This window comes from Salvelinus sp. IW2-2015, linkage group LG4p (assembly GCF_002910315.2).
Source record: "Salvelinus sp. IW2-2015 linkage group LG4p, ASM291031v2, whole genome shotgun sequence".
Classification (NCBI taxonomy): domain Eukaryota; kingdom Metazoa; phylum Chordata; class Actinopteri; order Salmoniformes; family Salmonidae; genus Salvelinus; species Salvelinus sp. IW2-2015.
This window is the reverse complement of record NC_036841.1, coordinates 12,663,759-12,690,134: the sequence shown is the minus strand read 5'-3', so window position 1 is coordinate 12,690,134 and position 26,376 is coordinate 12,663,759. Positions and strand designations below refer to the sequence as shown.

Genomic DNA, 26,376 nt, shown 5'->3' with positions numbered 1-26,376 from the left:
AGATGCCATCTAGAACCTAAAATGTTTKTTCGGCTGTCCCCATAGGAGAACCCTTTGATTAACGCTTTTTTGGTTCCAGGTAGAATCATGTTAGGTTCCATGAAGAGCCCTTTCTACCTGAAACCAAAAATGGTTCTTCTATTGGGACAGCCGAAGAACACTTTTGGAACACTTTTTTCTAAGAGTGTATGAGCTCAAGGTCACCTGCCTCCAGCCCACTTTACTGAGGCAGTTGTGGCTCGACTGGGCGACGCCATTGTGAGTGCAGCACTAATTGAATTGTATCTATGTGGTTGATATAAATTGATTGGAGAATGAGACTCAAGGTCTGTCGCTTGTCTTATGCAATGAGGTTCATTGGCCCTGCCTTCCACCTGCAATTCAATGCCTATTGGAGGCTCTTAATGGTTTTAATTCTATTTGATATGTAGCGAGGGCATATGTTTCTGGCAGTAATCAAGTACATGTTTTATGTGGTGCTGTGGGGTTAAACTGTGTAGCATTGATCATCCTCTTCACTGTGTATTTCATCTCTCACCCATCCACCCATATCACAGACAGACAGCCACACACACAAACACAAACACGCACACTCTGTATTCACTCCACGGAGATGCAAGGTTGAGTTGAGGCAGCAATTTGAAAGTGTAAAGAAATCTGAGCATGCTTGCTGTTCCTCTCACGTCTGGATTGGAATTGAGAAATGATAGAATTGCTAAACTCTAGTTCCCCTAGTTTACTCTCCAAAGTTTTCCTCKGAATACTGTAGCTTAGGCTCCTTTCAGAATAAAGCTTTGAAAAAATGTGATTTCCTTCCAAATCATGATTCAATTAAACCTCTCGACATAGGCAAATAAAATTACTTGGCAAAGTCACGATCAAAGAGGCTTGCAGGTAAAGCCAACAATGAATGCAAACTTAAACAGGATTTGTTCACGGTAAGTCAAGGCTGGGCCTGCCATACAAAACCAGACAGACTTTGTCTTTAACATTTGCCATTGGCAAACATCATGTTAACCTGTATGTGTTTTTTTATGCAAATTAAATGTATGTGGACAACCCTTCAAATTAGTGGATTCGGCTATTTCAGCCACACCCGTTGCTGACAGGTCAAGTACACAGCCATGCAATCTCCATAGACAAACATTGGCAGTAGAATGGCCTTAGTGACTTTCAATGTGGCACCATAACATTTAGTGGAAAGCCTTCCCAGAAGAGGGGAGGCTATTATAGCAGCAAAGGGGGGACCAACTCCATATTAATGCCCATGATTTTGGAATGAGCAGATGTCCATATACTTTTGGCCATGTAGTGTATTTTTATTACATAACCGCTAGTGTGATTGATTGACATTTCATTTAATGTAATGTAATGTTGCCTTGACTTTACCAAACCACATTTCAACTAAATGGGAGGCTGGAACTTCAATTCATCACACAGGTTATTTTACTATCCATGGGAAAGCAGTGCTTCTTTCTCTGGCAGCAAAGGGCAGACAGTGTACATACCTCCCTCCCAGCTGCGTTCTGACCTCCATAGGAACAAAGTACAGGCTGCTCTGCCTCTGCACTCCAGAGCAGGGTGATTTGGATTGGAGCGGGGTGTTTTTTATAGCCCATCACTCATACGCCAGGTATCTCTCTGTCTCACTCTCTCTCTCTCTCTCTATATATATATATCTCTTTCTCCCCAAGAGTGAAACAATTCATGCTCACTCCTGGCTCTGTGGTCAGGGTGGCTCATCATCTTTATAATATAGAGAAAATTGCTCTTTGGACAGTGGGACCTACGGCGAATGGGAGCCATTTTCTCCTCCCAAAATCGTGAAATAGCAATTAGATTTCTCTCTCGTTGTCACTCCCACCCTAAATCTATCTGATTGTGCTTTTTGGGCGAGGGCGGGTGTGTGCAGTGGATTTGAGGTACAAAGCATGCTGGGAAAACTCTAAGTGCTTTCCCCCTTTCTCATTCTTTTTCTTTCTTGCTTGCTCTGTTTTCTCTCTCTCTCTCTTTATCACACATACACATTCTCTCTCCTTGTTTTCTCCTGAGGTTAGCTYTTTGGGGGGGGMGGGGSMSGTTGGCTTGGGCAAGGCAAGACTGAATTCAAAGACTGACAGGGTCGCAAGCTGAGAAAGTGCTTAAGTGAAGCTCTCTCTCTCTTTCTCCCTTGAACTCAAATGGGCTGAGCATCTTGAGGATTGTCAATTGTCCATCCAAGACTAATAACATTTGGATTGCCTTGAAGTCAGCATATGTTGTTTTATCCCTCATGGAGAGGAAGCCGGGGGGGGGACTGGCTCTTCTTAGACTGTTTGGTTTAGATACACTCTCCGACACTCTTGTTTACCTCATTGTGTTTACCTCGTGGTTGGAATGCACTGGTCGGACTGACTAATGTGTGTAGAGTGATCATTGCTTACCTAGGCTGTTAAGGAGAGCCAAAGGAAAGCATTTTGCAGTGAGCAAATCGATCTGCATTCACATCGACCCTTTTGTTTCTGCACTATGACTTACCCCTGGAAGCCTTAAAGCCAGAAAACACCTTCACAATGGAGTGGCTGTTAAGGAGCACTGTCCATAACATAGTCATTCATTGCTTTAGCACAGCACTCAAGCTTTTGTAGTAGCCTACTAGGCCCAATGTACATCTATTACCTGTAATTCAATATCTTCAGAAGAACCATATGTCATACTGACAGTGAAAGGAGACATGGACATGTCGAAGTGMTGTAGCTTGTGACAAATCCCTTCGTTGAAGAAATAACAGGTGCATCTTCCACACAAAAAAAACACTGTAGTAACAACATGACAACCTGTTTCCTTTGCTGACTACACACTGCATATTGGCTGGTTATGGAGGAATGTTTGCAGGTTGCAGCCATTTCTGGTTCTTTTGCTTTCCTCTGCCCTCCTCTCTGTTCCCCAGATGTCAGGTTGGCTTCTTGCCTGCTCCTGCCGGGATTTCTGGTCATCAGATGACCATAACCACCCATCTGACACCCATCCATGACACCCACCCATGACACCCATCTGCTGCAAATGATTGGGTTGTGGCGAGTTGAGACAATCAGAGCCACGAAGTCACCCCCAGTGTCATGACTAAGCCTGTTGCCGTGAAAATCTGAGCCCCGAAGTTCCATTTTAGAAGACAGTTCAGTTGACTCCATCCTAATGCCTTTGTTGCGGAGAGGTCTGACACCGTGTGTGACCGCTGACCACTGAACACCACCGGAGGCATCAGTATGAGCAAGACCTGCTGGACTGATAAATGTTGCTCTTTAGCTGCCTCGGACAGGTCGCAGATGAGGAACACAGCAACGGGTCCACAGTGGGGCGACCAACCATTAAAGGAAACCCCAGGTGATGAATCTTGTGCAAATAGAGGGATGGTTGATTCCACGCTCTCTGCTAATTTTGTTTGATTTCCACGTTTGAGCCGACCTTGAAACCCCTTGCCCTAAATGTCAGATGTGAAAGATTTTAAAAAGGAAGAGGGGGAGAATGTCCAACTGATAAGCCTGAGCAACCATTCTACTAAGATCTGCTTTGACCTTTCCAGCTATTAGCAATATCAGAGGGTTGTAAAGCACCAGAGTGTTAGGCTCGAATCCTGGCTGCTGTACTGCGAGATAGGAGACCTACGCAGGGTTGATGTATATAGTGCGAGGGAGCGATTACATGAACTGTAGAAGGAAAAAAACGGTGACACTGTCTCCTGCTTGCCAGACTGGCTGCTCTGGCTGTCAGATGGAGCTGATTTGAGACAGTGCAGGGGAGGCTGTTACTAGAGTGGAAAGATTTCATTTGATGTTGTCTTTATGACACGGCCAAGATGCCAAACCTCAGGGTATGTGAGTGAGTATGCACACGTGAGTCCATGTTTACGTGTGTGTGCCTCGTCATGTTTCGATTTTATTCTCTAGTATCATGTCTGACGCTGTCTCTGATTAAAGGGGATAACATAACTCACTAGTGTGACTAATTTACAACTCAGTAGCTGCCTGTAGGGATGCATGTATGGCTAAACGAATACATATCCAGTCGATAGAGCAGAAAATCCTTCAATATTCATTAATGAATAGGTTTAATCAGGTGTTGCTTCGTTTGTTTATTTAACAGCAATATTAGCATGTTAATTTGTCTGATTAGACAAACACTACAAGTGTTTTAGTTTCCCACTGAGGGAAATTCATTCAAGGTGCAAAGGCTCTAATGCTGTAGTGATCAGTTCAGCTGTCCAGTTCAGGTCCCATGCAGTGTAGTTCAGTGTGTATAGTGTCTACTCTGTAGGGTTTGCATGACAGATATAAAACATGCTAATAGATACAGGCATGACTGAGCCCTCCTGAAGTCTGTTTGAAATGTATATTCAAGCCCTGAAGGGCCACAAGAAAAATTAAGACGCGACGATGAGCTGCCAGAGATTTCAAATGAGCGCTTGATCTCACAGGCTTTGTAAATGCAACCATTACCCAAATCCCCTGTAGCAGTCCAAATGCCCCCCCCCCCCCCAAAAAATCCCATATAATCTGTGTGAGAACATGACCTTATTACAAAGCTCTATACACAACGTTCATGACATTGTCTCTTGTGAATATGCACAGTCAGCTACCACAGTCAAATCATTTAAATCTGTTGGGATTTTTCATTTCAATTCAACATAAATTGTTTATAATTTATCTCCCACGCTGCTCAAGGCCATCGCGTATTGATGAATGAAAAGCAATTTCTGAAACGTCTCCTATACTCAGCTCCGGTGGAAAATGAGTTATTTTTCAACTTCTTGTGTTTTTCTGTCTGTTCTAAGACGTAATCAGTTTTCTGTCGTGGTCGAGTTAATTAACTTTATATGTAAATGTATCTGTAAAAGTGACAGTTGGTGTGTGTTTTTCTTTTCCTCATCTGTGTTTTTTTTCTCCCTGTCACTCACAGGCAGATTGGCAGGTGGCCCGAACTGAGCCAATGACAGGCGGAGAGGAGTCTTAACGTCGGGCAGGCTTGAGTCCAGCCAAAATAGGCTGTCAACATAGAACAAAGTGGAGGCTACCCACACACACATACACGGATGAGAGCCCAGGCCGCCGGCTTGTGGACGGCGCCAAGTGGCGGCTTCCCCTCCACGTCTATAAGGTACGCTGAATAGCATGGCCTTGGTGGAGTTTTTTTTCTTTTTACCCTCAAGGACAGAACATGACGTGGCTGTGTTCCGATACCTTCCCTAGAATACTATCTACTTRGAGTTCATGGCCAAAGCATTTCTTRATTCTAAGTGGTGTGCTAGTGCGYATATTGGAACATAGCTGACTTCTATACAGTCTGTGGGAGACTTTGACCCTGTGTCACACAGCAGCTGCAGACTAACTTACTGTAGGAAATGTTGATGAAATAATGACTTGCTCTACCCTGATATCCCCTAGTTGAATGTGTAAACATGATAAACGACTTGCTATTAACTGCTTGTTACATGATGTGTACGCAATTAAGACTCCCGGTAGTTGATGCTTAATGCACATTCTGGATCCAGGTTCTCATATTTCACTGTACACACTGCCAGGTAAACACACTCATTAGCTGGATGATGTCATGTGACTAGAGGAGCACGCCATTGACAAGTGGGTGCTTAATTGGAAAATACAGGCACCAGAACTAAAACTCCTAATTAGAGTAAATGGGCCACATCTTAGATAGCAACAGTGGCTTAATTAAATGTCACTGGAGTATACAGWATGGTCTAGTGCATGAGTACTCAACTCTGACCCTATGAGGTCCGGACCCTGCTGCTTTTCTTTTCTACCTGATAATTAATTGCACACACCTGGTGTCCCAGGTCTAAATCAGTCCCTGATTGGATGGGAATAATGAAAAAATGCAGAGGAACTGGCTTCGAGGTCCAGAGTTGAGTTTGAGGGGTCTAGGGATTAAGACTGATATTGGAATGTTTTATTGGCCTGTGTCTGAGAGAAGTCCCAACCTCACCCCCCCCATATTCCAGTCTCCCTAGGCAGCCAAGGGCAACTTCACTTTAGCTGCAGCAGGGGAGTGCCGGGCCGGGTAAAGTGATGGTTGGGACAGGAAGGCTGTACATGAGGAGGCTACATGGCTGCTTCCCTCCCAGGGAGAGTTCCTGGCCTATTCTTAGAGAGGCTCCTTTGACCCACTTCACATTGATTAGAGTCATGTTAGATGGCAGAGATAGAGAGACAGCTTGGAATGTGAACATAAAGTCCCCAGAGTCATAGAAAGAGACACTGTACTTGAACCCTTTCCAGGGAGATTTTTTGCCACTATTCCCCAAGTGTTAGGGTGTAGGGTAAACAATCTGGAGAGCAAGGAGCAAGCCCTGGWAGTCAACATGCAGTAGTGCAGTAGAACTGACAACAGCATTCATTCATTGGTTTGCCATTCATTAGGCACACCAATGGTGATACTGTATGAATTTGAAAAGTCCTTGAGGTTTCTCCATCAAGCTACACCATTAGAAAAAAGGGTTTGAAACGGGTTCTTCTGCTGTCGCCCCCCTTTTTGGTTCCAGGTAGAATCCTTTTCGATTCTATGTAGAACCCTCTGTGGTGATGGTTCTACCTGGAACCAAAAACGGTTCTTAAAAGGGTTCGAAATAGCAATTTTTTTCTAAGAGTGTAAGCAATCTTATTTGCCACCACTTCTTACAGTATAATGTGTTCTGAATATGCCCTAAAGATAGATGTGAACCAGTAAACTTGTTGTGACTGTCACTGCAGTATTTAGTTATTTTGTGTGTGTGTGTGTGTGTGTGTGTGTGTGTGTGTGTGTGTGTGTGTGTTGTTTTGGTTGGTGTGTGTGTGTGTGTGTGTGTGTGTGTGTGTGTGTGTGTGTGTGTGTGTGTGTGTGGTGTGTGTGTGTGTGTGTGTGTGTGTTGTGTGTGAGATACAGCCAGAGCTATTCTCCTGATAAAACTCACCAAGCCAAAAGGTGTTTTACACATAGATCAATTCATTAACTAAACATCTACTGTCATAGTTGAATCTCGAGCTATGTCCATATACTTTCCTGATTAAGGCATTTTTCCAACAATTGTTTACAGACAGATTATTTCACTTATAATGTCACTGCATCACATTTTCCAGTGGGTCAGAAGTTTACATACACTAAGTTGAATGGGCCTTTAAACAGCCTGGAAAATTCCAGAAAATGATGTCATGGCTTTAGAAGCTTCTGATGGGTTAATTGACATCATTTGAGTCAGTTACACCAGCTCTGTCAGGAGGAATGGACAAAATTCACCCAACTTATTGTGGGAAGCTTGTGGAAGAATACCCGAAACGTTTGACCCAAGTTAAACAATTTAAAGGCAATGCTACCAAATACTAATTGAGGGAATGCAAACTTCTGACCCACTGGGAATGTGATGAAAGAAATAAAAGCTGAAATAAATCATTCTCTCTACTATTACTCTGACATTTCACATTCTTAAAATAAAGTGGTGATCCTAACTGACCCTAAAATAATTTTTACTAGGATTAAATGTCAGGAATTGTGAAAAACCGAGTTAAATGTATTGGCTGAGGTGTATGTAAACTCCGACTTCAACTGTATATGCAAGACTTTCACCAAGGCCTTTTTACATGAATTAAAATGGATAAATAGAAAATACAATCCCTGGATTCTATTTGATTAATGCATTCATTCTCAAATGGGCACTGCATCCTAAATATCAGGGCTCAGAGTAATCTTAAAAAGGGTTAATAGCCGTGAAATGTGGGAGCAGCAGGGTGGAATGATCATATTTAAGGAATTACTTAGTCTAAGGGCAAAGTAAATAGCTAGTAATTGCTGACTCCACTGTGATAAAACAAGAAAGCAGAAAAACAGCAAATGCATGGACATTGTTTAATCTATACCTTATAGGCAAATCCGGGCTAGATGAAAGAACATAGAAAGTGGTATTTGTATGTGGTTCGGAATAATATGACCATCTATATTCAATATCTGGCTCATCCCCTGAAGCGATGATGACACCGGGCGGTAGGTAGCCTAGTGGTTAAGAGCCTTGGGACAGGATCTGAAATGTTGCTGGTTCAAATCCCTGAGCCGGCTTGGTGAAAAATCTGTCGATGTGCCCTTAACCCCAATTGCTCCTGTAAATTGTTCTGGATAAGAGTGTCTGCTTAAATGTAAATGGATACAAAGACTTGGCCCTTGGTTGACTGGGCAGCTGGATAGCAAGGACATGGTGTGGTGTGAGGGCATGGTGGCAGACCAAGGGTAACACTGGGCAGGCAGGTCGGAAGGGCACCCCAGAGGTACCAGCTGCAGCCAACTAGCCAGAAGAGCTCTCTAAGGGACGCCCTACACAGTGGCCCTACGGTAATTAAGTGTGAGACATTCAGAGATAATCCCTGACAAATGTGTCCGGCTGGAATCATAATGAAGCCCAATGCACATCTCTTTTCTCCTCCATAGCCACAGCAGCTGCTGTATATGGAAATGGGTTGGTTGGGATGGTTTTAAATCCACCTAATTTTCAATGAATTATCGCCTTCCTTGATTTTCTATTCATTTATGCATAAAAGAGAAACGAGGTGTAGATGGAAGAGTCAGAATTATTCCTAAAACAGTGGATATCAATTCATTGTAATTTGTGACTGACAATCTGACAAGGCCTCTGAAGATGGCCACCAACCAACCGCTGACCAAACGCCTAGACCAGAGGCACTCAAAAATCAATCTTGGTTGTTCTTGCGTTGTTGTTCAGTTATTCTAACCACATTGTTTGGTAAACTAATATAAATCTGCTTGTGCCAGGGGGGCTCTATTCCATGAGCCTTCATTTCACTGAAATGGATCGTTCAAATTGCATCTTTGAGCTGACAGCTGCACCACGACGCCCACACACCAATGGAGCAGTAGTGTTTTGCTTTCACTGCACATCCACACTACTTTATTGGACATTATAAACTGGGTAGTTCAAGCCCTGAGTGCTGATTGGCTGACAGCCCTGGTATATCAGACCGTATATCACGGGTATGACAAAACATTTGTTTTTACTGCTCTAATTACGTTGGTAACCAGTTTATAATAGCAATAAGGCACCTCATGGGTTTGTGGTATACAGTATGGACAATATACCACGGCAAAGGGCTGTGTCCAGGCGCGTCGTGGCTAAGAACAGCCCTTAGCTGTGGTATATTGGCCATATACCACACCCCCTTGTGCCTTATTGCTTAAATGTTTTTCTCCTCCGTCTTAGATAATGGACCCACTCTATTGATTCATATTCATGCCTGTGTAATGTCCGGGGCCCCATCAGCGCTCATTGCAGTCTAGGGAGTGTTAAGGGGAACAGTACAGGATGTAAAAGTGACCGCTATTAGAGAGAACACAAGAAGCGGAGTGGGACCAGTAGCCATTAGCCGATGTCCATGCAGCATTATTAACAGCAATGCACCTGGCTGCATGGTGCGCTGACAACAACCTGGTCCTCAATGCAAAGAAAACCAAGGATCTCATTGATGATTACATGAAGTCTAAAAGCTGCAGTCACACCCCAGTTCTCATTGATGGCATTGAGGTGGAGCGTGTGCCCAGCTTCAAATTCCTGGGTGTCTACATCTCCGAGGACCTCTCCTGGACGCTCAACACCTCAACCCTGGTCTAAAAGGCGCAGCAGTGCCTGTACTTTTTGAGGAGGCTGAAGAAGACCCGCCTGTCTCTCAAGATCCTGGTGAACTTTTACCGCTGCACGGTCGAGAGCATTCTGACTAACTGTGCCACAGTGTGGTTTGGCGGATGCTCRGTGGCCGGCCGGAAGGCCCTGCAACGTGTGGTGAAAACCGCCCAGCACATCACTGGTGCCCAGCTCCCTGCCATCGTAGACCTCCAGCACAAGCGGTGTCTGCGTAGGGCGCGCGGCATCATCAAGGACCCTTGACATCCATGCCACAAACTGTTTGCCCTCCTTCCATCAGGCAGGCGGTACAGGTCTCGACGTTGTCGCACTAGCTGGCTCAATAACAGTTTCTTTCCAGCTACTGTAACCCTGCTGAACTCTTTGACACGACACTAGCCATATCCACCCGCCCACCGCTTAGTACTGCCTCTCAGGGACCTTGTTGCATTACTCTCTTTGTACTCTTCACAGTACTACTGGACTCTGATATTGCTTCGCAAAGTCTGATTAAGGACATTATTCAGTTGTACATGTCTACCTTGGTAACCTCATTGCTGCTATCCCTGTATTTCAGTTGTATGCCTCCTTGCAATTTTCAATTTGCCTTCACATTTAGACTTGCCATTTGTACTTGCCATTTGCCTTCATTGCACATTTATACATCCCACTTAATAATATACATTTTATTTAATTGTTTCACTTGTACATTTTTTGTACTCTTTTATTTGCACTTCTGGTTAGATGCTAACTGCATTTCGTTGTACTGCACTTGCACTTGTTCAATGACAATAAAGTTGAATCTAATCTAATCTAAAACGAGTGTTGGGTGTCATCATAAGCATTAACTCTCTTTCCCAATCACATACAGTATGGATTCCATACGTCTAGGTGAATTATATGGAAAAGGGGGCATCCCGGTTCATGGCTTGCATAGGGTTGGTAATCTATTTAGTGTGAAGAATAAATTACATTTGAAATGGAATTGTCTCACCTAGAAGCAAACATGTCACTACATGAAATCTTAATAAAGACATAGCAATATATATGCATGTTTTATGGTGTGGGGGTGTTATGCAGTGTCATTTTTATGGCCAGAGATAGAAATAAATGTGAGGCTATTGAGAGTTTCAATTGGATGGTGACAGTCTAATGGTGATGGTGAGAAGAGATGTTGTTGCAGAATAGAACTGTTAAGTGCCGTACTCAGATGACATATACATTTGAACACACATCAATGCATCAGAATAATAAAGTGTCAGTGATTTATCTTTAGCTTGGAAGAAGGAAGACCATTATTTAGAATAGGCAGATGTAACGATCTTTTATGCTTTTGAACAACCCCCAATACACAACGTACCCTTTCATAGTATTTCATCTGTCTGGGATAGGTTAAATCTCTGGTTCTTTCTCCCCATTTAATTTGGGAGGATATGGGGGTGTTTGCTTAATGATTGGGTTGTTTTGTTCATTGTTTGGTTGCAATCATGAGCCTTCATTATAAAAATATATGTAATACCTTTGTTCCCCAATGATTTCGCAAAGAAGCCAATTCTGAATTGTACTCCCACTGTTTTTGTATAAATGTTACTTCTGAGACAAGATGAGGGTTTTTGAAGGCTTTTCATCTACTGTCAGCCCATTTGTGTTTGAGATAGAGGGAGTTTGCGTGTGTGTGTGTCTGTGTGTGTGTAAGTGTGTTTTTTAAGGAGCCCATTTGAAAAACCTGCCCTCCCCCGTCTATCTATCTCTTGCTATGTCAGTACTGTACTAAATCTTTCTTACGGTTTACCTTCCCTGCTCTATTCAAATCTTTACGTCGTTTTTGTGCAACTCACTGGCCTCCTCTCAACTTCATTTACCCTCTGTTTTTGTCAATAGCGACGATACATGAACAAGTGACTGTCATATTTTTACCCTAAGCATAACACTCCAGCCATGAATGTCAATTGGAAGAATTAGCAGTCACACAAAATCTTTACCATTTGAAGTAGGTGTGATTTGTGGTAATTATAAATAGCTAGCTAATTAATCACATTTGCATTGGCAATGTTTTAGTCTNCACACAAAATCTTTACCATTTGAAGTAGGTGTGATTTGTGGTAATTATAAATAGCTAGCTAATTAATCACATTTGCATTGGCAATGTTTTAGTCTACAGTGTGTCAGCCTCAGGTAGGCTACACCCACCCACACACTGTCACACACACACACACACACACACACACACACACACACACTGCCACACAAACACATGCGTCTATACACCCCTCCCCACTCCCCTTGCACCCACTCATGTGCTGCTCAGATGGGTCTTATGCGTCTCCATCACCAGTTCTGCTCTAGCTGGGTGTATGCAGTCTCAGGCTCCCAGACGTTGGCGCCATCTGTTGAGCTTGATTGCCCTGCTGGTGGGGGCATCCTCTGTCTTCCATCTTCCACATGCCAGGCCTGCGAGCCTGGGAGCTCTGATAGGAACCCCCTCCGCTCCCTCTATGCTCTCTCTCCCTCTTCCTCCTGTGACGTGTCAGTGTCATGGCAGACCATGATGAGGTGTCAAAGCGCTCTCTCTCTCCCTCTCACACCCTCCCTCTCTCTATTTCTCTCCCTTTCTCGCCCTCTCTCACCCCCCCCCCCCCCAACACCCCCCACCCCCTCTCTCTCGCTGTCTCTTACCCCCCTTCTCTCGCTGTCTCTTACGTCTCTGTCTCTTACCCCCTCTCTGTCTCTTACCCCTTCTCTCTGACTCTGTCTCTTACCCATCTCTCGCTGTCTCTTACCCTCTCTCTGTCTCTTACCCTCTTTCTGTCTCTTACCCTCTCTCAAATTCAAATTCAAGCTGTCTCTTAACCCCTCTCTCTCTCGCTGTCTCTTAACCCCTCTCTCTCTCGCTGTCTCTTAACCCCTCTCTCTCTCTCGCTGTCTCTTAACCCCTCTCTCTCTCGCTGTCTCTTAACCCCCCTCTCTCTCGCTGTCTCCCCCCTCTCTCTCGCTGTCTCTTACCCCCCCTCTCTCGCTGTCTCATGTGCCACTCCCGGTCTCTACCGTTCTGTGATTATTGGAGTAGCTGACAGATTTGCCTCGTTCATGTTTTGTTTTCGTGGACAGGACATTTTTTTCATGTCTTCAATAGGTTTGTGGTTATTTTACTTCTGTAAATTTTGTTCTGCGTGAAAGTCCCTGTTTTCTCGATCGCATACAGTAAATGGCACCAGGCGTTATGGTAAAACCATTTACGCAACGCAAGAATGGAAAGCCACCATGTCAGGTTTTCTCCATTATCAACCAAAGGTATTTGTGATAATGGAGCTGGGAAGACGTGCTTGGTTATGAATGAATAGAACAGAACAGGAAGACCAAACATTTCCCCCATCAGGGAGGCAAAGAGTCTGCCGAGTTGTGGACAGGAGATGAAAAACCAAAGCACTTTATGAACAGAGAGAATGGAGAGAAACAGAGAGAACGGAGAGAAAACAAAGTGCTCCGAGTAGAAACGAGATGGAGAGAACATCTCCCCAGTCAGGTGAAAGAGGGACAGAGATTCACTGTTTTATTTTCCTCTGACATCAGTCACTCAGGTATGAAGAAGAATTCAAATCTTTGAAATAGTTTTGTTTTTGTTTTCATGAGCATTAATGGAATTTTGAAACGAAAGTAAGTTGTTGAACGCTCTTTTATATGGGGGGAAAGATACCGATGTGGGATCTCTGAGTCCCTAGCAATGAAGCTGCACAAACTCTTTTTCTGTAAGAACTTCACACATACAGTACTACTTTTATGAAGGTAATAGGCCACGTGCCACACTCACACAGACAATATGGTGTTGATTGAAAACATGGTGGCTCTGTAGCAACCATTTGGAATCGAAAACAGGGTACAAATGTTAACATTTTTGGAAAACAAATGCATCTGTAAAAAAGAAAGCTTTCCACATTTCACGTTATTTGAATAATACTCAAACTCTTATCTGCTTGTAGTCTTGAATTGCTGCTCGCAGCTGTACTTTCTCTGTATGCCAGTATTCAGTGTGGTGGCCTTGTCCATTATGCAGCAGTTACCACTGTTAATGCAGTCAATTTGCTTATCTCTCTGAACCAGTATGTTCCTGACGAGTTTGGAATCCTTGCAGACATTTGCACATTAATAGAGATGGGGGGGGGGGGTTCTACTAAGCCAACGTATTGAATTATTATGGATCCTTTAGCTATTTAGAATTTTAGGACCCCTTTAGGTATATAAAACAAATATTTACAAAGGATTTGATAAAATATTGAATATGGCCTATACTACTATAGCCCATAGAAATGCATTGAAAAAGACAGTAAAAAAAAATGTATCTTAAGGAATAAGGTTTTGAAGTGTCTGATATAAGAACATTCAGGGCATATATTTAACCCACTGGCGATTGTAGCATGTAAATCTTGGTGGGGTAAACTCCCCCAATTTTTTTTAGATGCATGCCAGCAAAGCCACTACACAACACAACATTAAACAATACATGAATTGCACTATAAAGGTGACAAACGGTGCCCACAAACATAAAGCTGTCCCAACAGCAGAGCTTTCTTTTCAGCACCATGGAGTGAATCCTTGTTTTTTTGTCTGCTGACAACTGAGATGTACAAACTATGGCATAAGGGAACGATGAGCGGATAAAAGGCAATCCTTAATTTCGATTAAGACATTCACGAGCGAGCTAAGATGGATGTTGTCAATATAACTATTTCTTCAGCACTTTCAAAATGTACAGCAACAGAATTCAGAACATTCTCTCTGTACACCAAGTCAGAACTGTGGGATAAATCAAGGGGGGCATATAAGCAGACAATGAACGCTCCTACAATATCTGATGATGACATTTCTCTAAAACAGGCTTTAGGCTAAATGTGCACCACCAAGACAGAACAGTAGGCTAAGTTTGTATTTGTATTTATTATGGATCTCCATTAGCTGCTGCCAAGGCATCAGCTACTCTTCCTGGGGTCTGGCAAAATTAAGGCAGTTATACAATTTTTAAAACATTACAATGCATTCATAACAGATTTCACAACACATTAAGTGTGTGCCCTAGTCCATTACCACATGTCTACAACACAAAATCCATGAGTACGTGTGTGTATAGTGCGTATGTTATCGTGTGTTTGTATGCATGCGTCTATGCCTACGTTTGTTACTTCAGTCCCCACTGTTCCATAAGGTGTATTTTTATTTGTTTTTTATATCTGATTATATTGCTTGCATCAGTTACATGATGTGGAATAGAGTTCCATGTAGTCATGGCTCTACTGTATGTAGTACTGTGCACCTTCCATAGTCTGTTCTGGACTTGGTGGCATGTCTTGTGTGGTATGCATGGGTGTCTGAGCCGTGTGCTAGTCATTTAAACAGACAGGTTGGTGCTTTAAACATGTCAATACCTCTCACAAATACAAGTAGTGATGAAATCATTCTCTCCTCCACTTTGAGCCAGGAGAGATTGACATGCATATTATTCATGTTAGCTCTCTGTGAACATCCAAGGGCCAGCCGTGCTCCCCTGTTCTGAGCCAATTGCAATTTTCCTAAGTCCTTCTTTGTGGCGCCAGACCACACGACTGAACAGTAGTCCAGGTGGGACAAAACTAGACCCTGTAGAGGTAGAGCTGCGCTTTATTATGGACAGACTTCTCCCTATCTTAGCTACTGTTGTATCAATATGTTTTGACCAATCCAGGGTTACTCCAAGCAGTTTAGTCACCTCAACTTGCTAAATGTCCACATTATTTATTACAAGATTTAGTTGATGTTTAGGATTTAGTGAATGATTTGTCCCAAATAAAATGCTTTTAGTTTTTTTTTTTTATATTTAGGACTAACTTATTCCTTGCCATCCATTCTGAAACTAACTGCAGCTCTTTGTTAAGTGTTGCAGTCATTTCAGTCACTGTAGTAGCTGACGTGTTGAGTCATCCGTATACATAGACAAACTGGCTTTACTCAAAGCCAGAGGCATGTCGATAGTAAAGATTGAAAAAAGTAAGGGGCCTCAACAGCTGCCTTGGGGAAATTCTGATTCTACCTGGATTATGTTCAAGAACACCCTCTGTGTTCTGTTAGACAGGTAACTCTTTATCCACAATATAGCAGGGGATGTAAAGCCAAAACACGAACTGTACGTTTTACCAGCAGCAGATCAAGATCAATAATGTCAAAAGCCGCACTGAAGTCTAGCAAAACAGCCCCCACAATCTATTTATTATCAATTTCTCTCAGCCAATCGTCAGTTATTTGTGTAAGTGCTGTGCTTGTTGAATGTCCCTCCCTATAAGTGTGCTGTTGTCAAATTGTTTACTGTAAAATAGCATTGTATCTGGTCAAAAAAAAATATCCCAAATCCTTCTGAACCATACCATTTTTCAATTCCTCATCAATCCACAGGGATTTAACAGTTTTTACAGTCATTTTCTTGATGGGTGCATGCTTATTTGTAACTGGGTTAAGCAATTTCATGAATGTGTCAAGTGCAGTGCCTGTTTGCTCCTCATTACACACCAAGGACCAAAAAAATATTCTTTACATCAACAACATAGTAGTCACTAAAAACGTATTGTATGACCTCCTATATACTATATTAGGCCCAGCCTTTGGAACGTTGGTTTTCCTAGAAATGGCTACTATATTGTGATCACTACATTTGATGGATCTGGATACTGCTTTCAAGCACATTTCTGCAGTATTAGTAAAGATGTGATCAATGCATGGTGATGATTTCATTCCTGTGCTGTTTGTAACTACCCTGGTAGGTTGACCGATAACCTGAACCAGGTTGCAGATACTGGTTACAGTTTGAAGCTTTTTCTTGAGTGGGCAGCTTGATGAAAGCCAATCAATATTTAAATCACCCAGAAAATATACCTCTTTGTTGATATCATATACATTATCAAGCATTTCACACATTTTATCCAGACACCGACAGATTGGATAAAGAGTTATCCAGTCCCTGGATGGGAGACCAGGTGCTGCTGGAAGTGGTGTTGGAGGGCCAGTAGGAMGCACTCTTTCCTCTGGTCTAAACAAAGATCCCAATGCCCCAGGGCAGTGATTGGGGACACTGCTCTGTGTAGGGTGCCGTCTTTCGGATGGGACGTTAAACGGGTGTCCTGACTCTCTGAGGTCATTAAAGATCCCATGGCACTTATCGTAAGAGTAGGGGTGTTAACCCCGGTGTCCTGGCTAAAATTTCCCAATCTGGCCCTCACCATCACGGTCACCTAATAATCCCCAGTTTACAATTGGCTCATTCATCCCCTCCTCTCCCCTGTAACTATTCCCCAGGTCGTTGCTGCAAATGAGAACGTGTTCTCAGTCAACTTACCTGGTAAAATAACGGTAAAATAAAAAAATTACAAACTTGGTGGTCTATAGCAGCTTCCCACAATAATGGGCTTTAGGTGAGACAGATGAACCTGTAGCCATATTACTTCAACAGTATTTAACATGATAGCCTCTCTAAGCTTTACAGGCATGTGATTCTGAATATAAACAGCAACACCTCCACTACTGGCAAATCTGTCTTTCCTGTAAATGTTACAACCTTGTATTACTACCACTGTATCATCAAAGGTATTATCTAAGTGAGTTTCAGAGATAGTCAAAATATGAATGTCATCTGTTACTAGCAAGTTATTTTTTTCATGAACCTTGTTTCTTAAGCTACATATGTTAACGTGTGCTATTTTGAGAACTTTTCTGGGATGCTTGCTTGTTTTCATTGCTTTACTGAAAATCTTAGCAGAAGTAGATATTCTCATGTTATTTATGTTAGTGCAGGGTGAGCTGCACACAGTGCACGTCCTACTAGTCCTAACAGCATAAATCTGGTCAATAAACACATGATTGCTGCATACAATAGCTGTAAGATCAGCAGAGGCATTCATGGCAGTTAGAGGGACATGAATTAGATTACTTACATTGTGTCTACCAACGCCCCGGGTATAATGTACATTTGCTAAAGCATTATCAATCAAATGTTTTAGATTTTTTCTGTGCTGTACAGAAACCCAGCCTAAAACCCCAAACAGCAAGCAATGCAGGTGTAGAAGCACGGTGGCTAAGAAAAACTCCATAGAAACTCCTATTTTYACGCCTCAGCGACACAATGGCAGGGATTAACTGAGCTGGGCTTGGGTCATTGATAAGTCATTGTCTCAACTCAGCCGTATAATGCTGTGAAAGGATCCACGAACCCAAATGATTTGGGTAGATCCCATCCCATTATAAAACGTGTTTTGTTTCCAAAAGGTATTGAAATTGTCAACAAAAGTTACACCCACTGAGCAGCAATAATCAAGTAGCCAGTTGTGAAGAGAAAGAATCATGCTAAAGCATTCATTGCCACGATTCAGAGGGCACACGGACCAGATATGATGGTGTGTCTAACAGAGAGTCAATCAGGTCTTTAAAATCTAGTTTCAACTGTTCAGATCTGCCCTTCATAATGGGATTAAAACCCACATGGACTACGATAGAATCGATTCCCATGTCCTGACGTAGTACATTCAGTAGCAGCTTAGTAATGCAATTTACTGGAGCTCCGGGATAGGACATTGTTCTCGCACCAGGAACAGTCACATTTCTTATGATCGAGCTGCCCAAAATCATGGCTGGGGAGAAAGAAGAGGAAATCTGCCCACTCCCAGGCTTCACAGGATTCCGAGAACCCTTTAAGGGCGGCCGAGAAGCAGTAAAAACCTGAGCCCGCAGCTCCCGGCGCCTGGTGCAGGCCTCTGACAGATAGAGAAGCCCCGCTTGATCCAGAGCAGGGACGGAAGGTTGCCAACGTCGACTTAAAAATCAAAGGGGAAGGAGTAGGAGTAGGCATAGCAGCCGCAGACACAGGTACTATCAGCTATTAAGGTGCAGGAAAATCAGGCTCCAGGGGTGCGAAACTGTTCGTTGTTTGTATCCGCTCCGGACCTCTTGTTGGGACAGCTTTGCGGGTGTCTTCGGATTCCACAACTTGTGACATGCGACCATCGTTGATTGCCATGCTCCTCTTGCTGTGCTCCTTTGACTCCGCTATCAAATGGGGGAGGAGAGGCATGAGATGGCTCCCCTGGCAAACACCGGCCTGTCGGATAGTGACAAATGACAAGGCGGAGATGCATCCAACAAGCGCAAATGCGTAGGCTGGCGACATGCGTGATCAAGGAAGCCACCTCAAGTCTATAATCATCGGCAAACAAACAATTGCCACATTGGAACTCGGAGTGATCCAGTTTGTCCCGAAACAAAGCTTAGTAGATACAGCTTCTAGAGCGCTGGAATCATTAATTTACTTCTCCAGACAAAGAGAACTCAATTGTAAAACTTATCTTGGACTAACTTTGTTAGCTTGATGGCTAGCAGCTTAGTCGGGTTAGCGGCTATGTCAAGCAGACTTCAACCTGTCAGTTTAGTGGGTTTCCGGGATAAGAAATAGCGGTACTAGCTATTAAAAAGTATCCGTGTCGCGGAATTCATGCAAAAACAAGTTCGGTATTCATATTTAACAAAGATTGGTTATGTTTTAGTCAYAAATAACAAACCGAGTGTTTCCAGCACACAGTGTTAAGCTGCGCACTCTGATGACGTGTTAGGTAGTCACAGAAACTGTGTGATCATGTTTAAGTTATGAGGGGGAAAGGGAACCAATTATTAGGGTGAAGCACATGGGCTACTGACAGCTTACAACACAACATACACTTATTATTACTTTCTTAGCTACTCTATATATATCTCCCTGGAATATTACATCATTTATGTAGCAACATACAAGACATTTTTGGACTCACAGTTTGTCTGTGTTCACTTGAACAGGAAGGTGGTGCGGCCATCCTTCTTGTGGGCAAACTTTGTTATGAAACTTTGTAATCAAAGTCTGGCATTTTCTGGATTTATGGTGCTTTCAAGATAACTGGGAAATCAGGAAAAAAACTGGTTGAATCATGACGTCAGTTGGAGTTGGAGCTCTACAAAGAGGGCTGACTTCTCAACTTGGTATTCCGAGTTGGATGACCTGTCACGCCCTGGCCTTAGTTATCTTTGTTTTCTTTATTATTTTAGTTAGGTCAGGGTGTGACATGGGGGATGTATGTGTTTTGTATTGTCTACGGGTTTTGTATGTTTATGGGGCAGTGTCTAGTCTAGGTGTATGTATGTCTATGGTTGCCTAGATTGGTTCTCAATTAGAGACAGCTGTCTATCGTTGTCTCTGATTGGGAACCATATTTAGGCAGCCATATTCGTTGGGTAGTTCGTGGGTTATTGTCTATGTCATTACGTAAGTTGCCTGTGTCTGCACTTGTCATAGTATAGCTTCACGTTCGTTCATTTGTTGTTTTGTTAGTTTGTCAAATGTTCTTCGTTTCGTCTTCGTTAAATAAATTCAAGTATGTATTCAAACCACGCTGCGCTTTGGTCCTCCTCTCTTCCAACATACAACGATCGTGACATGACCGTTTAAAACGTATTTTCCCAATCGGAATTAATTTTTTTCCCCGAGTTCCCAGTTGTCTTAAACTCACTGATGTCTGAGATTTCCCAGTTCGAAGTTTCCAGTTGTTTTGAACACGGAAGAAGTCATGCTGGCTTGACAGCATGGCCAATGCGTTAAACCTTTTCTGGCCCATGGTGTTGCGTGTGAAAATGGGCTTTAGGTGAGACAGATGAACCTGTAGCCATATTACTTCAACAGTATTTAACATGATAGCCTCTCTAAGCTTTACAGGCATGTGATTCTGAATATAAACAGCAACACCTCCACCACTGGCAAAGCTTGGAAAAGAGACCCTTAAACACAGACTTGGACCACACTACCTTTCCACCGAATAGCAGGCAGGGGAGCGGAAATAGGGATTTCTTTGCAACACGTGTAGTTAGCCACTGATTCCTTCCAAATCAGTGCTGAATTTGTGATTTCCAACTTGTTGTGTAATGTTTATGTCCAATGGCTGATACGCACCGATGTGTTTTCTATAATTGAAAAGGATTTTCCAGTAGATTGTCGACATGATTCATGATGATGACTGCTTGTCTAGCTTGCTAGCAAAGATTTTGAAAGTATGATGTTGCCATAATCAGTCCAATCAAAGCTACGGTAGATATAACGTGATTTGACTTAATTTTATCTGTGGCCAATGACCTTGAGCCTTCTTGAATGGGCACTTCTAATGGAAATCTATGGCAACACCCAAGGGGGCTTCAACTTTCAAGCTCTCCCTGTAGATTTTGAGGTGATGTAGTGTCCCCATGATTGACAGAACACATTCACGGTGCAACTTAAGAAGATTACCAACCCCTACGCTCTGTATGTTCCGCTGGCTGCCCCTCCAACACAGAAAGCACTGAGCTAGGCTGAAAAACCTGCATTTTGGAGCTGCCTTACTCAAGAAAGCAAAAAAGAGACCATGTTTGTATGCAGCTTTATTAATAATTTTGCCCCACCTGCCCTGAATGAAGGGTCGCCACTGATTTAACCCCTAATTTTTGTTGGCAGAAAACTACCTCCATACTCCCATTCACTTGTATGGGTTACCTTCAGATGAGTCCCATGACACTTGTGGGGGTCATAGAGCAAAAGGGAGAACACCATCGTGTTTGTGAGAGTCTCATCTTTTTATAGAGTGGTCATATCTGCTCTGACAAACAGCGCTGTAGCTCTGCCACTTTCCACCGCAGGTGAGGATGCGATGGATGTGGGCGGATGCGGATGRGATGGATTGAGAGAGAGGTCATGCAAAAAAATATATCTAGCTTAAAGCTAGTATAAACTGACAGATTTTGATGGGGATTTTTTTATTATGTTCATTAGATTGACACCCAGGTGCGCCGACTCCTAAGGTTTCTTTAAGCCCTCATGTTGTAACTCTTGATGAGTGGGAAATACCTTTGTAAATTCATTATAAGTATTATTAGGATGAATTAAGTCTGACGTAAGGACACCAAGTCTTAGCTGACATGTCAGTATGCATCGTTATATTATTGGGCATACCCTAAAACCAACATTTCTCAAGCTGGAACCAGTGGAATAACCATCACATTTATGTGCACATATTCCAACATATTCCGATTATCTAATACATATTTCTGTTTGGCTCTCGCAACAGAGTTAGCCACCCAGGACATCTACCACTTTTCACTCTCTTTCTCTTGTTCTTTTCTCTTTTCAAACGGTTTCCAAGGCAATCTGTGAGTGAGGCTTTCACAGCAGCCGGGCCCATCTGTTTAAACACTCTGTGAAGCAGGCTAGGATTAGTATCGCAATCCCTGCCGTGCTGTCCCCACTGAGGCAGGGCTGCTCAGACAGACACTGTCCATGTCACCATCAAGTCAGTCTCTCTCTCTCTCTCTCTCTCTCTCTCTCTCTCTCTCTCTCTCTCTCTCTCTCTCTCTCTCTCTCTCTCTCTCTCTCTCTCTTTCTCTCCTTGTGTTGTGTCACAACGACGTCACTCTAACATTCATGACTATCCCTCTGGCAATGTTACATAAAACTGTCCTCAAGGCAGAGTGTGCTTCCTTCCACCCAACTCCTGAAGTGTGTGTGTGTCCGTGCATTTGTGCGTCAGTGAGGTCTACTCCCTTTCACAGTCTGTTTAAGTCCAAATATATCACATACCTCCCTCTCAAATGCCTATGTTGCCTATAATAATAATGTCCAATCATAATGTTGTTACACAATAGACATTCAATGTATGATTGTTATATAATTACCGTTTTGTCTCCAAGCAGATGGCTCTATTCACTGTGGATTATTCTATATTGTTCACAGTGGGTTTTTTGTTTTATTATAAATATCAAAAACTGTTGAGGACCTGCTTAAGGCTAGCCTAACAAAGTCAGTCAACTGATACCCTACATCTGCAGAATGTCTTGTAGTGGTGATTATAACCGGTCGATAAGAAGAGGCTCTCCTCTAGTCTGTCATTTCTCCATTTAAAGCCTCACATTCAGCCATGAAAAAGGTATGTGTGCTATGTACAAGCTTCAGCACAGAAGAAAAAGCTATCAATTTCCCGACTGAAAAGGGAGTCATAAGAGCTGTAGAAACTCCACTAAAAGAGTTGTTTCCTCTGATCTCTGGTAAAATACATGAACCACTTTCCAAAGATCACAGACAAGATGAACACTAAGAGAGAATTGATCCAGCTCAATTCTGCCATTTTTCACAGACACGCTCTGGGAAACACCTGCTCAAGCAGGAAATGGATTATGTGATAAGAGGAAGATGTTTTCGGCATCTGCTGGCAGGCAGCATAATATTGGCAGATTTCTCCCAATGTGCTAATACCTTTCACAGTTCCACACTACCCCCTGGCCAATAACAACCTTTGAGTCTCTCTCTCTGTCTTTCGCCTCTCTCACTTCATCTATCACACTGTCTCATGCTCCCTCCCTATAGGGACAGTCTGGAGGGATTTAATTTGGGTCTTGGTAGATTCAACCTCCAGTACCTTCTGACTGGATGGAGTAAGAGGTACGTGAAGTGTTGGGAGAGGAGCTTGTTACCGTGTGTGCTACTTTGCCCGGTAGAACCACCATAGTCCTGGCCAAATGTGCTGCTCCTTTTCCTGGAATCTGATCACTGAAGCATCCCCGATCTGAGCTTCAACAAAGCCTATTGTTCTACTTGGTTTCTTTTATTGAATTCTATTGTCCTCCAAGTGTTGCTGAATCTCCTCTCTCCTTCAGTTTGCTCCTCAGTTCGTGGACCTTGGTTGGAAAGCGAGGTAGCACCAGTGATCCCTTCCCCTAACACCTATTGATCCACTTATGTGTTGCATCGCCCACGGTTCTCAAGCACACTGTAGACTTTTAGCCACACTGAGGATTAGGGACCGTGGGATTTGCATTCTTTGTTTGAGGACAAAGGATGAGATGTCAGGCAGAAATCTCGCGGTCCTGCGGGTAATTAATTACTGCGTGTAGAATGATGACTTTGATTGAGCAGGTGTTGAGCAAAATGTTTGATCAATATCGACCCATCATTAGAAATCACAAATCGTTAGCTGTTAAGTTGCTGGGTTTTGGTATAGAATGCAAATGTATCATATGTTAGGGTTGACCGTTTTAATCTATAATCATGTTGAATATAACGTACTGTATGTTCATCCACCACTGCACATGGAGCACATAACTACTGTATGTTCATCCACCACTGCACATGGAGCACATAACTACTGTATGTTCATCNTGCACATGGAGCACATAACTACTGTATGTTCATCCACCACTGCACATGGAGCACATAACTACTGTATGTTCATCCACCACTGCACATGGAGCACACAACTACTGGATGTCTAGACAGTCAGTTTTAGACCTACTCTTTCACCATCTAGCTTTGTAGTTTCATCAAAATGACATGGATGGAGSATAGCTAGACTCCAGAGCATTCTGTCTCTCACAACATTGTAGCCCACTTTGTGAAGAATAGTATCTCCTGATGATTTACAACCTCAGACGAACTTGGCAAATCAATACAGATTCATCTTCCACCAACAGGTCCAGAAATCACAGGGTTTTGACACGGCCACTGGCTTTATTGACCACAGATCATGTCGAATCGAGCAAACCCTTGATCGATGCTCGAATGGCGCTTTTGAAGTGAGCAGTGACAGCGGCCACTATATATTTATTCCTGGTTCTTGTTGTTGTCTTCAAAGGGAGTAAACATCAATGTGTGGAATACTGGAACAACGTGAAACAGAATGCTATCACATCAAAGTGACTGACATTCTTGTCTAGAGTAGTTACATATAATGATCTCCTGTCGCCAGTCAATCTCTCCTGTCAGAAATTGAGGCAGATTCATTCCGAGGTGAATCTCATAATAATCACATGGGGGAATGGTGGTGGTGGTGGTGGAGGGGGGGGGGGGTGTAGCAGTGTCGATATTTTTCCTCATTTGGATAAAGAGATGGCAGCGTGGTAGCAGTGTCAATATTTTCCGGTGTGAATTGTTTGTTGACAATTTGAATGTAATAGGTGAACTAGATTTTTCACGTTGTGTTGCATTTCAGCTCTTGAGTATGGAGGCTCTGAGTCTTCAGGGTGTAAATCCTGCAGGGATTTAGACTCAAATTGAATCAGGGGCCAATTCATTCAACTGGGATATTGGCTGGATTGACTGAAGTCTGAATCTTTTGAGGAACTTAAGTAACCCTAATAGAAGAAGTACTTATGAAGCCAGAAGAACCAGCTACCCTTGAAGAACTTGAATGGCCGTCACCGCTCTCTGACAATGATATGGCTAATGTCTGCTCTTCAGCGTGAGTGTCCGATCATAGCTGTGAATGAAAAAGCGAATGAGGCATTAGTGATCCAGTCATTGCGTAGATCACTCAGTGGAGAGCATCAAGAGGAAACCTTTAATGTAACAGCGAGAGAACTGCCATGTCGGACACAATAAAGATGAGTCACTGAAATGTGACCTAAACTGACTGGGCCAGGATGTTTTGATTGGTGCAGCAAAGGAACTCACCTGTCACCTGAGTTCATCACACCATTTGTTTCTGTCAATTGGACAATTGGACAATTAGGGCCAATTGGACAATTAGTGAGCWATTGGAAGGCTTTTGATTAGAATTTCCTTCAACCATTTAGATGTTACAAAACAATCTATTTTTTATTGAGTCAAAGAGATAAGAGTAGACAGTAGCTTTGGATGAAGAGAGCCATCAAGGAATGTTTTCTTGTCTCCTGAAGCCCAACATGAGGCACTTTAGACTGGCTTGCAGGCAGAAAGATCATCCCTTCTGCCTGGCACTACCAGGGAAACCATAGGGGACAAGGAATCAGCACAGTCCATCTGCCACTGCAGCCACCCTGCCAAGACAACATGACACTCCAACACTCTCAGAATTTTGGGTATGGGTCCGTTTGTGTGAGCATTTGGGCGCGTACACGTTTGAATGAGTGCACACATATAATCATGCAAGTATGCAATGCTGGCAACCTAGGGAAGGTGTGCTTTGACTCTACCTTCTGGCTGACTTTTTCCACGTGCTCATCTCCCATATCGACAGCAACAACAAAGGCACCATGGGAATTTGGTCCCCTCCCCACACTTCCCCTTCCTTTCTCCTCCCTTCCCCTCCCCTCTCCTCCCACTGGTCCTGGGGTTGGCAAGGTTTAGGGCTCTTGCTGGGTGGCTGTAGTGTTTGGAGGGCGTGTAGATGAGGTACTCTTCAGATTGACAGCTGGTGGGTGAGCACGGACCGGGCCACTCTCCAGGCGAGGCCAGTATCATCTCAGCCCTTCAGGCTTGATTTTCCCTTCATTGATCCGCCCGGTGCTCTGCCACGTTGAAGTCTTAATGATCAGTTTACAAAGACGCTTGGTGAGTAGGTGGGTGGGAGAGAGCCATCGGATCAGATTGGATCATAGTAGGGGTTTGCGCTATGATGTTTTAATAATAACAAAATTGGAAATATAAACATTGACGATTACCAGGGTCAGCAATGAAAGATAAAATGTCAATAGACCCCCTCTTGAGATTGTGTTGGAGGATGTCATCTTTAGAGAACAGACACTAGAAATCTTACCCTCAGCCCTGTCCTCTCTCTCTCTCTCTCTCTCTCTCTCTCTCTCTCTCTCTGTCTCTGTCTCTCTGTCTCTGTCTCTCTGTCTCTCTCTCTGTCTCTCTCTCTGTCTCTCTCTCTGTCTCTCTCTCTGTCTCTCAATCGTATCTCTTGGGTTTAGCTCTGTAG

The 26,376-nt window shown here is 43.2% G+C and overlaps 1 non-coding gene across 1 annotated transcript in view; it reads left to right on the top strand.

Annotated features, from left to right (window-relative positions):
• Window positions 1–26,376, top strand: part of LOC111960540 (uncharacterized) — a 123,743-nt gene that overhangs the window by 77,870 nt on the left and 19,497 nt on the right. Inside the window, exon 2 of the transcript XR_011475158.1 lies at window positions 4,936–5,133. This is a non-coding gene — a transcript (uncharacterized protein). The remainder of the gene's footprint in view (window positions 1–4,935; window positions 5,134–26,376) is intronic.